Here is a 16,249-nt window from a genome sequence, read left to right on the forward strand (position 1 = left end):
GATTACAGGAGTCATTAAAAGAATCTAAGATTGGCTTGATGAACCACTGGTGAGCCCTCCACATGCTTAACTCGGTCCTGGACTGTATCAGGAATTTTAAATTTTAGATTCTTAATTTGGAGCTCTCCATATGTGCTCTACTTCCCAACCCTATTTGGTGAGCATCAGCTTCAACCAGGAAGGTCCAAAGAAGAACTCAAATGGTTTTTGTCTGATTCAAATGACAAGATGGTCTCTCCACCCTACGTCCATGCACTAATCATCCTCTTTTAAAGGCCCCATAATCCCCTGCAGGCTGAAGTCTGGGCAACTGAATGGAACTGTGTTTACTGGCCAGATGCCTTTCCTGTTGCCAATACAGAGTTTTGTTCAGCAGATATTTTCTCATGATGCTCAGAGAGAGAAATATCTGCCTCTATCCAGGATTGAACTCACAGCCTCCTGACTGTGAGGCGAGAGCTCTACCTCTAGGCCACGGCATCAGTCCCAAACATAACAGTTGCGTCTAAATGTCTGTTCTTGGTGGAACTCAATTCATGACTTCAATCCAGCAGCTGGTTTTTGCAGGCATGTTGGAAGCATGCTGGCTTCGATCACCAGTGGGTCCCGCTCTTGTCCCTCTGCATCCCACATGATGCACTAAGCTTGTGATTCATTGTGATTCATTTGAGTAACCTGTCAGTAGCTACAATTGCACAATGGGAAGCCCTGGTGGCACAGCGGTTAAAGCACAGCATTGCAGGCAAACTCTGCCCACAGCCTGGAGTTTTGATCCCGACAGGGCTCAGAGTTGACTCAGGCTTCCCTGTCTGTAAAATGGGGGCATTATGCAAATAATGCTCATATTGCAAACCGACCAGAGTGCACTCCAACCTCGGCAACTTTAAGACTTGTGGACTTCTATATTCTGGAATTCCAGAATACAGAAGAAGAAAAGGGAGAAAATTTGACAGAAGTAATGATAGAAATTCTGGCGGAAGCATTGGTGATAATCAAAGGGAAGATGATAGAAGGAACAGATGAGGGGTTTTGAGTCTTTACAAGATATGCAGTGAAAAACAAGTTATATGTATAAAGACTTGTGGACTTCAACTCCCAGAATTCCTCAGCCAGCTGGCTGAGGAATTCTGGGGGTTGAAGTCCACAAGTCTTAAAGTTGCCGAGGTTGGAGAGCCCTGCTGTAAAGCATTGTGGCACATCTACAAATGTTATTGCTATTGCAATCGACATCCCCAACATGTTAAGCTGCCAGGGTGGACTGACAAAAGCCCTAAGCCTGTGATGGCAAAGCTATGGCACGTGTGCCACAGATGGCATGTGGGCATGCCAGCCTTTGTCCCAGCCCAGATTTACCACACATGTGCCTCCTGCTGGCCAGCTGGTTTTCATGTCTCTGCCATGCATGTGTGTGAGGTGGGGCGCATGCAGGGGACACTCACGCAGTTGTGGGGGGGAGCAGAGCTGGGGGCACTTGCATTGTATTTTGGGGGGTTCCTGCACCAACTTGGAAGTCAAAATGGGGCGCGGGGGCACACTGTTTTGAGCCTGGAAATCCTTTTGCACCAATCTAGAAGCCAAAAATGGCTGAGGCGGGGCACATACTCGCACTGCATCTTAGGGTTCTGCGCATGTGCGCACTTTGGGCAATTGCACATTTGTGCGGGCATGCACACAAGTGCTTTGGGCACTCGGCACCAAAAAGATTAGCCATCACTGCCCTATGCTAAAACCAACCCAACCCACCGCATCTATGCTTAGCCCAAATCAGGCCTCTGGATGAGTCCCCGAAAACCCATTTGGTGCAATCACAACGTCCTTTTCTGTCCGGCGCCCATCAGCTTCACATCCACCTGGATGAAGAATTCTGGCGATCCAGAAAGGTGGCCTTCCCATATTAGTTGCCCTCTTTTTTTTTTGTTCCTTGTCTTTAGGATACGTGCTACCGTAGCCAAATAGCTACCTTTTCCCCGCATCGGGGAGAGCAATTGGTTCTCCAAAGAGGAGGGGGGCAAGCTATTTTCCAAAGCACCCAAAGGCCAGGAAAGGAATAATGGATGGAAACTGAACAAGGAGAGATTCAACCTGGAAATAAGGAGGAATTTTCTGACAGGGAGAACAATCAACCAGTGGAACAGAAGTTGCCTTCGGAAGTTGTGGCAGCTTCATCACTGGAGGCATTCAAGAAGAGACTGGACTGCCATCAGTGAGAAATGGTGTACAGTCTCCTGCTTGGGTGGGGGTTTAGACTAGATGACCTACAAGGTCCCTTCCAACTCTATAAGGTCCCTTCCAACTTTGTTATTCTATTCTATTCTATTCTATTTCTGATTCTGATTCTGATTCTGATTCTGATTCTATTCCACTCTATTCAAGGCACCCAAAGGCCAGGCAAGAAAGAATGGATGGAAACTGATCAAGGAGAGATTCAACCTGGAAATAAGGAGGAATTTTTTGACAGGGAGAAAAATGAACCCATGGAACAGACGTTGCCTTTGGAAGTTGTGGCAGCTTCATCACTGGAGGCATTCAAGAAGAGACTGGACTGCCATCAGTCAGAAATGGTGTAGAGTTTCCTGCGTGGGCAGAGGGGGGTTGGACTAGATGACCTCCAAGATCCTTTCGCACACTAATTGCCTTCTTTTGTCCCCTTTAGGATCCATGCTACCATAGCCAAGTAGCATGTCGGGGCTTAGGGGAAGGGGACCTTCCCAAATTACTCACCCTCTTTTTTCCCTCTTTACGATACGTGCTACTGTAGCCTGGTGGAATGATAATCGTGGAATGGAATCGCTATGTGGAGGTGGGCGATCTGCCGATGTGCGGCGCCACTCGGGGTTAGGGTTGGTTCCATTCCAGCAGCCGCCTGCCCTCGCGCATCCCCATGGGGCAGCTCTCTCCAGAAGTTGTGGGAGCTTCATCCCTGGAAGCTTTCAAGAAAAGACTGGACTACCATCTGTCAGAAATGGTGTAGGATCTCCTGCTCAGGTGGGAGGTTGGACTAAATGACCTACAAGGACCTTTCCAATGGATGGGAACTGACCAAGGAGAGATTCAACCTAGAAATAAGGTGGAACTTTCTGACAGTGAGAACAATCAACCCATGGAACAGACTTCTTCAGAAGTTGTGGGAGCTTCATCCCTGGAAGCTTTCAAGAAGAAATTGGACTGCCATCTGTCAGAAATGGTGTAAGGGCTGCTGCTTGGGTGGGGGGGTGGACTAGATAACCTACGAAGCCCCTTCCAATGAATGGAAACTGAACAAGGAGAGATTCAACCTAGAAATAAGGAGGAATTTTTTGACAGTGAGATCAATCAACCCATGGAACAGAAAAGTTGCATTCCGAAGTTGTGGGAGCTTCCACCCTGGAAGCTTTCAAGAAGAAATGTCAGAAATGGTCTAGGGTCTCCTACTTGGGCGGGGGTGTGTGTGGACTAGATGACCTCCAAGGCCCCTTCCAACTCTGTTTAACCTGTTAAACTCTGTTCATCTGTATTCCTCCGAGCTGCGCGATCCCGGCCACCGGGAGCAGCAGAAGCGCAGCGACCGCAGCCTGGCGCACCAGAAGTGGTGTTGGTGTGGGCTTGAGAGAGAGAGAGAGAAGTGCGTTTGTATGTGTGTCTGTGTGTGCGTGTGTTAGGGTGTCAAACCTTGGCTCCTCCCCGATGCTGGGCAGGCCGGCCGGCGATTGGTCGAGGGGAAGTCGGGATCCTCTGCTTGCCCGCCCCGCCCTCCTCCTCCTCTCCGCATGCTGCGCGACGCCTGGCTTGGTTTTTGCAAGGTTTGCCGGCAAGGTTGCGCGGCTTTCCGGACCGGGATCCTGAGCGGCGCGACGGCGCAGCGTGCGTCCCGAGCGGAGTCGAGCTAAAGCCGGGGGGCTTCTTCATCCTCCCCTGCGGGCTTCTGGCATGGGAAGCAGCAGCAGCAGCAGCTGCGACCGTCGCAAGGGCTCGCCGGGGTCGTGACTGCTTGCTTGCGCGCCTCTGGGGCGAGCGCTGCTCTTCGTCTCCCTGGGATCCGCCTGCCCGTCTCTGGCTCCCCCGCGCCGCCGCCGCCACGTTCACATCATCGCAGCGATCCGGCGCCTCCTGCGGAACCAGGTAAGGCGGCGTTGCGAAGCCCGAGCGAGCCCGGGACTCCTGCGCCAGAGGGAGGGGAGGGAGCGCGATCGCGGCGAGGCGAGGCGCGGTGCGCATTTCGAGCAACTCTCCTCCCTTCGGTGCCTTGGCCTGATACCCAAGCCCATCATCCCCAGCCAGGTCTCGAACTGCCCGCTTTAGAGGAGGGGGCATTGGATCGGCCCAATCCTCGGGTGACCTTGGGGAGGGTCGCCTCCAACCCCGAGACGGAGGATCTGCTTCATCCCCTGGGTGGTGGATGATGGGGTTGTGGGGGGTGGGAATCAGGGATTGGAGGAATTATTAGAGCAACCTTCCTCCCTTTCCTGACACCCAAGTCCATCATCCCCAGCAGGGTCTCAAACTGCCCAGGAGAACCCGCTTTAGAGGAGGGGCATTGGATTTAGATGGACCTTGGGAAGGTCTTCAACACCAAGACAGGAGGACCTGCTTCATCCCCTGGGTGATGGATGATGGTGTTGGGAGGGGGATCAGGGATTGGAGGAATTATTAGAGTGACCTTCCTCCCTTTCCTGACACTCAAGTCCATCATCCCCAGCCGGGTCTCAAACTGCCCATTTAGAGGAGGGGCATTGGATTGCCTCAAATCCTCAGGTGACCTTGGGTGGGTCGCCTTCAAACCCGAGATGGGGAACCTGCTTTGTCCCCTGGGTGGACGATGATGGTGCTGGGGGTCAGGGATTGGAGGAAGACCCTTGGGGTCCTGGCGTGTGGGTCAACCCACCTCACAGGATTGTTGTTGTTGTGGGCAAAGGCAATGAGGCAAAAGGGGTAAAGGAAATAAGATGGTTGGTTCTTTGAATGGTGTGTGTGTGTGTGTGTGAGAGAGAGAGAGAGAGAGAGAGGGAGGGAGGGAGGGAGGGAGGGAGAGAGAGAGAGAGAGAGAGAGAGAGAGAGGGAGGGAGGGAGGGAGGGAGGGAGAAACCAGCCTGGATGCGGGATAGAATAAATAGAAATAAGACCGGAGGCAAACGAGTTGAAATGTGCCATGAACAGACGAGGAAAAATGGGACAGCCAAAGGCGAGGATGGAAGCCTTCTCCCTATCCCAGCCCTTCCGCACAACCCCCCCCCCAACTTCTTTTCTTTGGGATCCGCTTCAAGAAATTTTGCAGTGGCGTTCTTTTTTTTCCCCCCTTATCAGAAGGTGGAGCCACGTTTTCTCCTCCGGGATGGGTAGCATAAATGGTGCCACTGTGGAGAGGGCCAAAGGGAGGGAAGCGATTTGCTGCAGCGTAGATGGTCTTCTTCTCTGCCCATCCGACAGGAGGGATTGGGTGTCCGTCAGATTTTAAATCCAACTCCAGGAGGAGGGGTGTCCTATTTGGCCAGGTGCCTTTCCATCTTGACCACTTGGGAAATGGGTGGACTTCCAACTCCCAGAATTCTGGGAATTGAAATATGCCCGTCTTCAAGTTGCCAAGTTTGAATAACAAACAAACAAACAAACACACACACACACACACACACACTGAACTGACTGATTCCCTCTGTGCTTTACCAGCTGCTTAATGACAGCTATTATACCTGTCAGGTTGAATTGCTCATGACCCCAGGAAAGAGTCATCCTTCTGCCTTCCTGCACAAACACCGAGAGCTGCACGGGGAGGGCTTTGCCAAATTTGGACAGGAGTCCTGAAATCGTGGTGGCTCAGGGGCTAAGACACTGAGCTTATCGATCAGAAAGATCGACAGTTCAGCAGTTCAAATCCCTAGCGCTGCGTAACTGAGTGAGCTCCCGTTACTTGTCCCAGCTTCTGCCAACCTAGCAGTTCGAAAGCATGTAAAAAATGCAAGTAGGAAAATAGGAACCATCTTTGGTGCGAAGTAACAGCGTTCCGTGCGCCTTTGGCGTTTAGTCCTGCTGTCCACATGACCACGGAGAGGTCTTCGGACAGCGCTGGCTCTTCGGCTTTGCAACAGAGATGAGCACCGCCCCCTAGAGTTGGGAACAAGTACCACAAATGTGTGAGGGGAACCTACCTTTACTTACCTGAAATCAGGCCCTAAACAGTTATGTATGTGCCCTTTTTATAAACATGGAAGCGCAGATGTTTGCATGGACAGAATTTTGGCATGTGCAAAAGATGGGCACGTGAGCACATGTCTGTGGCCTAGGATGAGAGATCGGCAAGTAGCTCTGTGCATCTTTGTACCCGCATGTAAAGCATGTGTCATCACAAGTAGGGGAAAGAAAATTCTTCGCAGCACAGTCAGATTGCCACTGCGTGCCACATCGCTGTAGCTGTTTTATAACTGCGTGTTTTATGTGTGCGGTGGATTTAGAAGTCAAGACATTGTGGTTAGCGTTTAGAAGGTCTCGTGTCACGTCCTGAGTCGGCCAAGAAACGTTCTGAGTGATTTTTGTTTTTCCTCAATGCTTATATCACAGTACGTTGTAAGGAAGGTTGCTTTGATTATTGGGGCTCAGCCTGTTGTGCGAAATGCTTTTATTGTAGTTTATCCAGCAAATCTTGGTCTGAAACACGTGGGTTTACATGTGCCTCTTTTCAGCTGAGCTAAGCCCGCTGGGGTGTTGAGCAAGGGAGCGAGTGAAGAGCAAACTTGTTTTGCTACTCTTAGCAACTTGTGAAAAAAATAATAATAATGTAATGCAGGTAATTGACTTGTTAGATGTAAGGTTTTCACAGATAGCTTGCCTGCAATTAATGATTGCATTTCCCTGCAGTTCAGCTATCTACGGGAGAATCTGGGTTCTATTGCTGTGGAAGCAGAGATGATGAGCAGGAAGACTGCAGATTAGATTAACAGAATTGAAAGGGACCTTGTAGGTCATCTAGTCCAAACTCCCACCCAAGCAGGAGACCCTACACCACTTCCGACAAATGGCAGTCCAGTCTCTTCTTGAAAGCTCCCAGGGATGAAGCTCCCACAACTTCTGAAGGCAATTTCTGTTCCATGGGTTGATTGCTCTCACTGTCAGAAAGTTCCTCCTTATTTCCAGGTTGAATTTTTCCTTGTTCAATTTCCATCCATCGTTCCTTGTCTGGCCTTTGGTTGCTTTGGACGATAGGTTGACCCCCTCCTCTTGGGGAAGCCCCCCCAAATATTGGAAAACTGTTTTCTTGTCTCCCCTGGTCCTTCTCTTCCCTAGACTAGCCATGCCCAGTTCCTGCAACCGTTCATCGTATGTTTTAGCTTTCCAGTCCCCTAATCCTCCTCGTTGCACTCTTTCTAGAGCCTCAACATCTTTTTTATAGTGTGGTGACCAAAATTGGATGCAGTACTCTAGGTGTGTCCTTACTAAGGTTTTATAGAGTGGTATTAGTACCTTCCTTGATCTTGATTGTATCCCTCTGTTGGGGGGTAGGTTCCTATCGGCATTACTGCCGATTCGGCGCACAAAAAAATTCTGATTGACAAGCTCAGCTTCTTAACCATTGAGGCACCATGTCCCCTTCAAAGCTTCAAAGAGACCCACAAAAGCAAATGTTCAAAAGACAAATGGAGAGAATTAAACATAAATAAACCGAAATAGTTGCAGAAGAAATAAGTCAACAAACCAAAAAGGGTCGAAAAACAAAACTTTCTTTGAGAATGCAAAGTATTCATTTACTTATTTACCTGCTTCTGAGACTTAGAAGCTGTCCAACTTCCGAATGTCTCTGGGTGGCTGACATCAAGTAAAACAGGAAAGAAAACAATGGAAAACAGCAAGAAAATCCTGTGTGGCTGGACCAACTCACTTTCTTTAATAACAAACCCATCACCTATAGGGCTCTACAAACACCCCACCCCAGGGCCTGCAGAACTGATGAGTCTTTAAGATCTTCCATACCATCAGGATGAGGGCGACACAATTCCAGAAGGCAGATCCTGAGACCTAGAAGATAGTTGCTTTGGTTTTTTTAACTGAAGGGATATGCTATGACTCTACCCAAGTCTTTCTGGTTAGGCTGAAACCATCAGAAATAGGCTAACAGAGTAGAATTCAGGAGGCATGGGCTACAGAGGGTATACAAGTTCAACTAAGAGTAAGGTAAAGGTTCTCCTCGCACATGTGCTAGTCGTTCCTGACTCTAGTGGGCGGTGCTCATCTCCGTTTCTAAGCCGAAGAGCCAGCGCTGTCCAAAGACGTCTCCGTGGTCATGTGACCAGCATGACTCAATGCCGAAGGCGCACAGAACGCTGTTACCTTCCCACCAAAGGTGGTCCCTATTTTTATACTTGCATTTTTATGTGCTTTCGAACGGCTAGGTGGGCAGAAGCTGGGACAAGTAACAGGAGCTCACTCCATTACGCGGCGCTAGGGATTCGAACCGCCGAACTGCCGACCTTTCTGATCAAAAAGCTCAACGTCTTATTGGCAACGGAGTGGAAGTGCTTGACTATTCCCTTCTTCTAGAACAGGGGTCGGTAAACTTAAACATTCAAAGAGCCATTTGGACACGTTTCCCACAGGAAAGAAAACACCCGGAGCAACAAAGGTCCTAACCGGAAGCCCCCTGTTCAATTCCGCCTCCTGCCACTGCTACTACCGCTTCGCCTGATCCGGGCTGAACCGGGAGCAACGCACCTCTGGTTTGACTCTTTAGGTCCAATCTATAGAACAGGTACACTATCTAGATCAGTGTTTTTCAACCACTGTGCCGTGGCACACTAGTGTGCTGTGACATAGTGTAAGGTGTGCCGTGGGAGAATTACTTTATATATAGTCAATATAGGCAGAGAGTTAATTTTTTTTAACATTTTCTAATGGTGGTGTGCCTCGTGATTTTTTTCATGAAAAAAGTGTGCCTTTGCACAAAAAAGGTTGAAAAACACTGATCTAGATGGCTCGGTGCTGCCATCTAGATAGACACTGATGAATTGCAGGTTCAATATTTAAGATCTTATAATAAGTTAAAGGCAGCAAAAAGACATCCAAAGAACGTCAATTAGTGAAAAACTATATTATACGAGCCAGCAATGTGCAGCAGCAGCCAAAAAAGCTAATACAATTCAGGATTGTATAAACAGAGGCATAGAATCAAGATCACATGAAGTATTAGTACCACTTTATAAAAGCCTAGTAAGACCCCACCTGGAATCCTGCCACCAATTTTGGACACTGTACTGCAAAAAAGATGTTGACACTTTGGAAAAAGTTCAGAGAAGAGCAACTAAGATGATCAAAGGCCTGGAGACTAAAACATATGAAGAACAACTGCAGGATTTGGGTCTGGCTAGTTTAGAGAAAAGAAGAATTAGGAGTGACATGATAGCAGCATTTCAGGATTTGAGGGGCTGCCACAAAAAAGAGCAGGTCAATTTATTTTCCAAAGCACCAGAAGGCAAGACAAGAAGCAAAGATTGGAAGCTGATCAAAGAGAGAAGCAACCTGGAATTAAGGAGAAACTTCCTAACAGGGAGGACTTCATGGGCACTGCATCACTGGAGGTTTTTAAGACGAGACTAGACCAGTGATGGCGAATCTATGGCATGCGTGCCAGAGGAGGCATGCAGAGCCAATTCTGCTGGCACACGCGCCATCGCCCCACGTCAGATCTCCGTGGCATTTCTTTCATGAGCTTCTGTTTCCCTGCAAACAACAAAACAGAAGCTCACGAAGGAAAAAGATCTTACCTTTTGCTGCGCTGCAGGTGTTGGGATGCCCCACGTCCCACCGGCCAGTTGGTCTTCAGGTCCCTGCTGCACATGCGTGCATGTCTGTTCATGTATGGATGCATGTCCGCACATGTGCCCATTTCACGCATGTCCGTGGGCATGACTGCACATGCGCACGGTCATGCATGTGCATGCTCCTTTCAGTTTGGACATGTGTACACATGCAGTTTGGGCACACGGTGCCTAAAAGGTTCGCCATGACTGGATTAGACAATCACTTATCTGAAGTAGTATAGGTTCTCCTGCTTGAGCAGGGGGCTGGACTAGAAGGTGTTGCTCTGCTCTGCTCTGCTCTGCTCTGCTCTACACTCTCTACTCTTATTCCTCTTTGCTATTTGGAATGATGGACAAAGGCCAGCTCCTTTTCTTGCCAATCCGCCATTCAGAATAGTCACTTTTTCACCGTTTAATTGGTTGCCTGCTGTACTAATAATCAGACGCGCAAGAATACAGTAAGTGGAACACCCAGATTGGCTCTGATGTTTGATCTCAGGCAAAGAAGATACGAAGGAATATAGGTCCATGTGGCAAAAAATAGAAGGGCATTGGAGAGGACGAGACGGTTAGATAGTGTCATCGACACAACCAACATGGATTTGGACAAACTTCCGGAAACAGTGGAGGAGGAGGTGGGGGGCTGGCATGACCCTCGTGGGGACATGAGGAGTCAGGCATGACTTTGTAACTGAATAACAACAGTGTGTGTGTGTGTGTGTAGTGCTCTGACCTAGGCTTTCCCAAAAAGCACAAAGCAGATTCCTGGTCCCGACAAAACCTCTTTTATTAAACAAATGGGAATTCTACTCCTTCACATTCAGCAAAGGCCTGGTAAACAATCTTTCAAAGGAATATTTATGACCACAGACCTTATCTATCTTGGAAAGCTGCCATGTAAATATTTCCCAAATGAGATGCTGTGCAAGGAAAGACTTGGCACAAAGTCTCTGAGATTCATGGACAGATCTTCACACTCCTGAAACAAACAAAATAATGAATTGTTTCCTGCAAAAGCCCACTCCCCTTTCATTCCTCTTTTACTCCCTAAGGGAGGGGCCATTCACCGTTCACTTGTGGCTTTACTCCCTAGTTGAACCTTGTTCCTTAGCTGTTCTTTTCTTCTGGCAGCTGTGCGCATTCGCACACTGGAAACAGGCTCCAGCTGTTCCTCTGCCTCACTGCTGTCTAGCTCCAAAGCAGCTGAGAACAATCCCCATCTCTGTCCCCATCTCTGTCCCCGATGCAGAGCCCTCTTCCATGCCTTCCCCAGCCTCCAGGACTGGCCCATGTTCCTCCCCAACCTCCTTACTGTCTAACACTGCTATCAGCTCCACTGGCCGCTGGCAGGCCACAACAGTTGGTGAACTGGTAGGTGTCAAACATGTCCTTGTGTAAGCGTGAGCTTGGTAACCAAGGTGGGTTTCTTGACATGGAAAAAAACTATTCAGCAATGTGTGAATGCTGACAGGAACAATGAGCTGTCTCCTTTCCCCCAAAAACACATTGTGGGGGAAGTGTAGGAGAACAGCAGGCAGAGGTGGTGGCAGAGTTAAGTGTGTCATCAGCTTAGAGTCATTAAGTTGACACAAATGGTCCAACTCCTCTTCCTTAGCTGTTCTTTTCTTCTGGCAGCTGTGCGCATGTGCACACTGGGAGCAGGCTCCAACTGTTCCTCTGCTTCACTGCTGTCTAGCTCAGAAGGCAGCTGAGAACTGTCGGACGACCCTGGTCCCATCTCTGCCTCCAATGCAGAGCCCTCGCCCGATCCTTGCCCAGCCTCCAGGACTGGCCCAAGTTCCTCCCCAACCTCCTCATTGTCCGAATCTGCTGCCAGTTCTGCTGGATGCTGGCGGGCCACAATACTTAGGTTCAATGGTGGTTAAATGTTCACTTTTGAATACATTTCAGATTTCTTTTGGGTGTATTCCAAGAGCATCTGTCGGGCTGGCTTTTGTACTTTTGAATGTATATTTTATAGCATTGAGAAGACTTTGCCAGAAGAGATCCTGATGAGGATAATTTAGGGCAGCCAATTGTGTACAGTTTTGCTCCAGGGCTTATAATCCACAATTTGTTTCAGGAGAAAGAAGAGCGAGAAAGTGACAGGACCAACCTATTCTACAGTCCTTTGCATCTGGAACAGAAATACCTCCAGCTTCTCCCCCCACCCACCACGGGCATTCTTACTTTCACTTTAAACCAGTGGTCCCCAAACTTTCCACCCTTTTGTGTGGGTGGGTGTTATTGGCAGGCACACGCAGCTTCATTGGTGTAAGTGGTGGGCGTACACGCCCTCCTCTCTTGCAAGTGGAGCTTCGTGTGTGAGCAGAGAGTGCTTGTGCTTGCATGGAAAGCTCCACTCGCACCAGCAGAGAGTGCTCCTGCATGAAGTTCCTATGGCCTGAACGGAGTTTTGTGTGTGAGTGTCCTCTGTTCACGCAAGTGGAGCTTCACACGCTAGTGCAAGGGCGCACCGCTCACACGAGTAGAGCTTTGCTCAGGCTCGCTTTCTCATTGCTCACCAGGCCCAGTTTCAAACAGGCCCAGTAGTGGGTTGCAGCCAAGGGGCTCGGGACCCCTGCTTTAAACCATCGTGATTATTTATTGTTGTTAGTTGTGAAGTCATGTCCGACCCATCACGACCCCATGGACAACGTTCCTCCAGGCCTTCCTGTCCTCTACCATCCTCTGGAGTCCATTGAAGCTCACGCTGACTGCTTTGGTGACTCCACCCAGCCACCTCATTCTCTGTCGTCCCCTTCTTCTTTTGCCCTCCATCATTCCCAGCATTAGATTCTTCTCCAGTGAGTCCTTCCTTCTCATGAGGTGGCCAAAACATTTGAGCTTCCTCTTCAGGATCTGGCCTTCTAAAGAGCAGTCAGGGTGGATCTCCTCTAGGACTGACTGGTTTGATGATAATAATCATGATTATCACCTTTTTCTATTGTTTCTTTCTTGTTCTTCTACAATATATCATTGCCCTTCTATCTCTTTTGTCCTCTCACACATACGCCACTAACAAATAAATACACACTCCGTCCAACCATTGCAGTACACAAGCAGATATTATGGCTCATTATCAAAACATTTGATGGGTCTGCCCAAAACTGACACATGTCTGGGCAGAGAGGAATCTCACTGCAAGTCCTCCCAGCTCCATAGAATTCCTGGAATGTTTCTGCAATAGGGATCAGCAGCCCAGATTTAAAGCTTATCAAGAGAGATCCAATGTAGAACTAAGGAGCAATTTCCTGTCAGTCAGAACAATTAATCAGTGGAATGGTTTGCCTTCAGAAATTGTGGGTGCTCCATCACTGGAGGTTTTTAAGAAGAGATTGGATAGCCATTAGTCCAGAAGGGTGTAAGGTCTTTTGCTTGGGCAGGGGGTTGGACTAAAAGGCCTCCAGGGTCCCTCCCAACTCTGTTATTCTGTAATTCTGTAAATCTTTACACCAGCCTTCTCCAACTTGCCAACTTGGAGATGTGTTGGACTTAATTCATACAAATTATTGCCATTCTGTGTGGGACTCCTAGAAAGTGAAATTGGGGAATCCCTATGATCTGCTTCTTTCAAAAAAAAAATGGCTTTCTTAAACTGTCGCTTCTGAGAATGAGATCAGAACATTCAAATTGCACTATGTAGGTGGACATGAAAAAGCAATCATTACATGAACCATGTTCTCTCCAGAAGGAACAGAGAAATCTCTTTGATATTTCATATTTTGTATTTTTATCCCTTGTGTGTTTACTGAAATGTGATGTGAATGTGTCATATGAGAGAGAGGGAGGGATGGATGGATCGATAGATTGATAGTGAGCGAGAGAGGAGGATAAATAGATTATAGATAGATGATAAGAAAGGAAGGAAGGAAGGAATGGAAAGGGGGATAGATAGATAGATAGATAGATAGATAAGAAAGAAAGAAAGGTAAGGAAAGGGGATAGATAGATAGATGATTAGAAAGAAAGAAAGAAAGAAAAAGGAAGGAAGGAAGAGAAAGGGGGATAGATAGATGATTAGAAAAAAAGAAAAGGAAAGGGGTATATATAGATGATAAGAAAGAAAGAAATATAGGGAAAGGGGATAGATAGATAGATAGATAGATAGATAGATAGATAGATAGATAGGGGATAGGGGATAGATAGGGGATAGATATATAGATGATAAGAAAGAAAGAAAATGTAGGGAAAGGGGGATAGATAGATAGAAGATAAGAAAGAAAGAGAGAGAGAGAAAGAAAAATGTAGGGAAAGGGGGATAGATAGGTAGATATATAGATAGACAATAAGAAAGAAAGAATGAAAAAGAAAGAAAGAAAGAAAGAAAAAGAAAAGAGAAAGAGAAAGAAAGAGAAAAGAGAAAGAAAGAAAAATGAATGTAGGGAAAGGGGGATAGATAGAAGATAAGAAAGAAAGAAAGAAAGAGAAAGAGAGAGAGAAAGAAAGAAACGTAGGGAAAGGGGGATAGATAGGTAGACATATAGACAATAAGAAAGAAAGAAAAAGAAAGAAAGAGAAAAGAGAAAGAAAGAGAAAGAAAGAGAAAGAACGAGAAAGAAAAAGAAAGAAAGAGAAAGAAAGAAAAATGAATGTAGGGAAAGGGAGATAGATATGTGATATATAGATAGACGATAAGAAAGAAAGAGAAAGAAAGAAAAAGAAAGAAATCAATGTAGGGAAAGGGGGAATAGATGATAGATAGATAGATAGATAGATAGATAGATAGATAGATAGATAGATAGATAACAGATGGACGGACAAATTGATCCTCAACTAGGAGGCTCTGGGAAGAATGTGAGATTCTCGGAGGGGGGCGAAAGTGTGCCGATGTCCTGATGTTGCACTCTGGTCTGACAAACAGCATCTGCAAAAGAGACTTTCTTGAAAGCTACCAAGTGTGTGTGTGAGGGAGGGAGGGGGGGAAACCCCCCAGGAGAGCCATTGGGCGATCCAGATGTTTCTGCCTGCGACTTGGGAGAAATCCCTTGAGGCCATCCGGACGAGCGTGCACACACGTGTACGTGTGTGCGTGGGCATGCCTGCCTGGTTTTGATATCTAAAGGGAGGCCTGCCTGCCTGCCTTGGGGAGGTGGGGGCGCTGTGCCACTCCACGTGTCAGGCAGGAATGTCGGTCTTTAAGGCCCACGTGAGCGAGTGGCAAGCAGGCGGCTGTGTGGGCTCGCTGGTGGGCTGCCTCCTGCCGAGGATCTGAATCAGTCTGTCTTTTTGGCAGCGTCTCTTGGCAGGGACATCTCAACCTGCTTTTCCTGACCGTCCAGGGAGGGGGGGGGTATGGAATACAACAGCTTGCTGTGGCAGAAGCTTGCTTCTTTTGCTTCTGCCCCCCCCCCCACTTTGTACCTTTCTGATTTGGCTCAGCACCCTGGCAAGGGAGCGGCTTCACTGCTGTGCAAACATGTTGGAGGGGAAGGGCAGGAATGTCATTCGGGAGGGGCCCTGGGCAGGACTCCAGTGACATGAGCAATATCCCCCCCCCCCAACAAAACAAAACAAAGGAGTTAAAAGGTCCGTCCATCAACCAGAGCTGCCTTTGCATCCACATTCTTATTTTCTCACCTTGAGTTCCCTCTACAATAGCTCTCAGTGAATATTTCTTTTTTTAATATTTCCTCTTCAAACAGCCTTCCCCGCGTCTTCTGCTGATTCTCATGTTTGGCCTGCTAATTTGGGTCATCAATTTGGAATCCGATTGATCCTCTGGGAACTCAGGGGATGTCTCTGAGCTTGTTTGTCAAGCTACCAAAGAGGCCCAGGAAGCCCCAGAGATTGAATTACTTTGTTGTTGTTCGTTGTAAAATCGTGTCTGAGCCATCGGGACTGCATGGACAACGTTCCTAAAGGCCTTCCTGTCTTCTACCATCCTCTGGAGTCCATTGAAACTCACACGACTGCTTCAGTGACTCCATCCAGCCACCTCATTCTCTGTTGTCTCCTATTTCTTTTGCCCTCCATCGTTCCCAGCATTAGATTCTTCTCCAGGGAGTCCTTCCTTCTCCTTTGATGGCCAAAGTATTTGAGTTCACTCTTCATCTCCTCTAGGACTGACTGGTTAGATGGCCTTGCAGTCCAAGGGACTCGCAGGAGTCTTCTCCAGCACCAGAGCTCAGAGGCCTCCATGCTTTGGCGCTCAGCCTTCCTTATGGTCCAACTTTCACAGCATACATTGCAACTGGGAAAACCAGTTGAACTGCTTTGCAGAACATCAATTCTGACCCAAGGTTTTCCTTCCAATATGTAGAACCAGAAAGTCTCAACATTCCCAGGCAGCATGGTTTTTGGGGCTAGGAGAGATGGATTTCAAAATCTCTGGAAGATATCCCACTGGGAAGGTTTTTCTGGGTGGAAAAGAGATGATGGACACACAATAGAGGTTTCAGAACATCTGAAAGATATCCAACTGGGACAATTTTCTGGGTGGAAATGAGGTGATGAAGAGGGACAGATACTAGAGGTTCCAGAACATCTGG

The 16,249-nt window shown here is 47.8% G+C and overlaps 1 protein-coding gene across 1 annotated transcript in view; it reads left to right on the forward strand.

Moving 5' to 3' along the window:
- Positions 1–4,022: 4,022 nt before the first annotated feature.
- PHYHIP (phytanoyl-CoA 2-hydroxylase interacting protein) overlaps positions 4,023–16,249 on the forward strand; it is a 59,579-nt gene continuing 47,352 nt past the window's right edge. Inside the window, 1 exon segment of the mRNA XM_032229855.1 lies at positions 4,023–4,098. The gene's annotated coding sequence lies outside the window, so the exon portion shown is untranslated.

This window comes from Thamnophis elegans, chromosome 13 (assembly GCF_009769535.1).
Source record: "Thamnophis elegans isolate rThaEle1 chromosome 13, rThaEle1.pri, whole genome shotgun sequence".
NCBI lineage: Eukaryota > Metazoa > Chordata > Lepidosauria > Squamata > Colubridae > Thamnophis > Thamnophis elegans.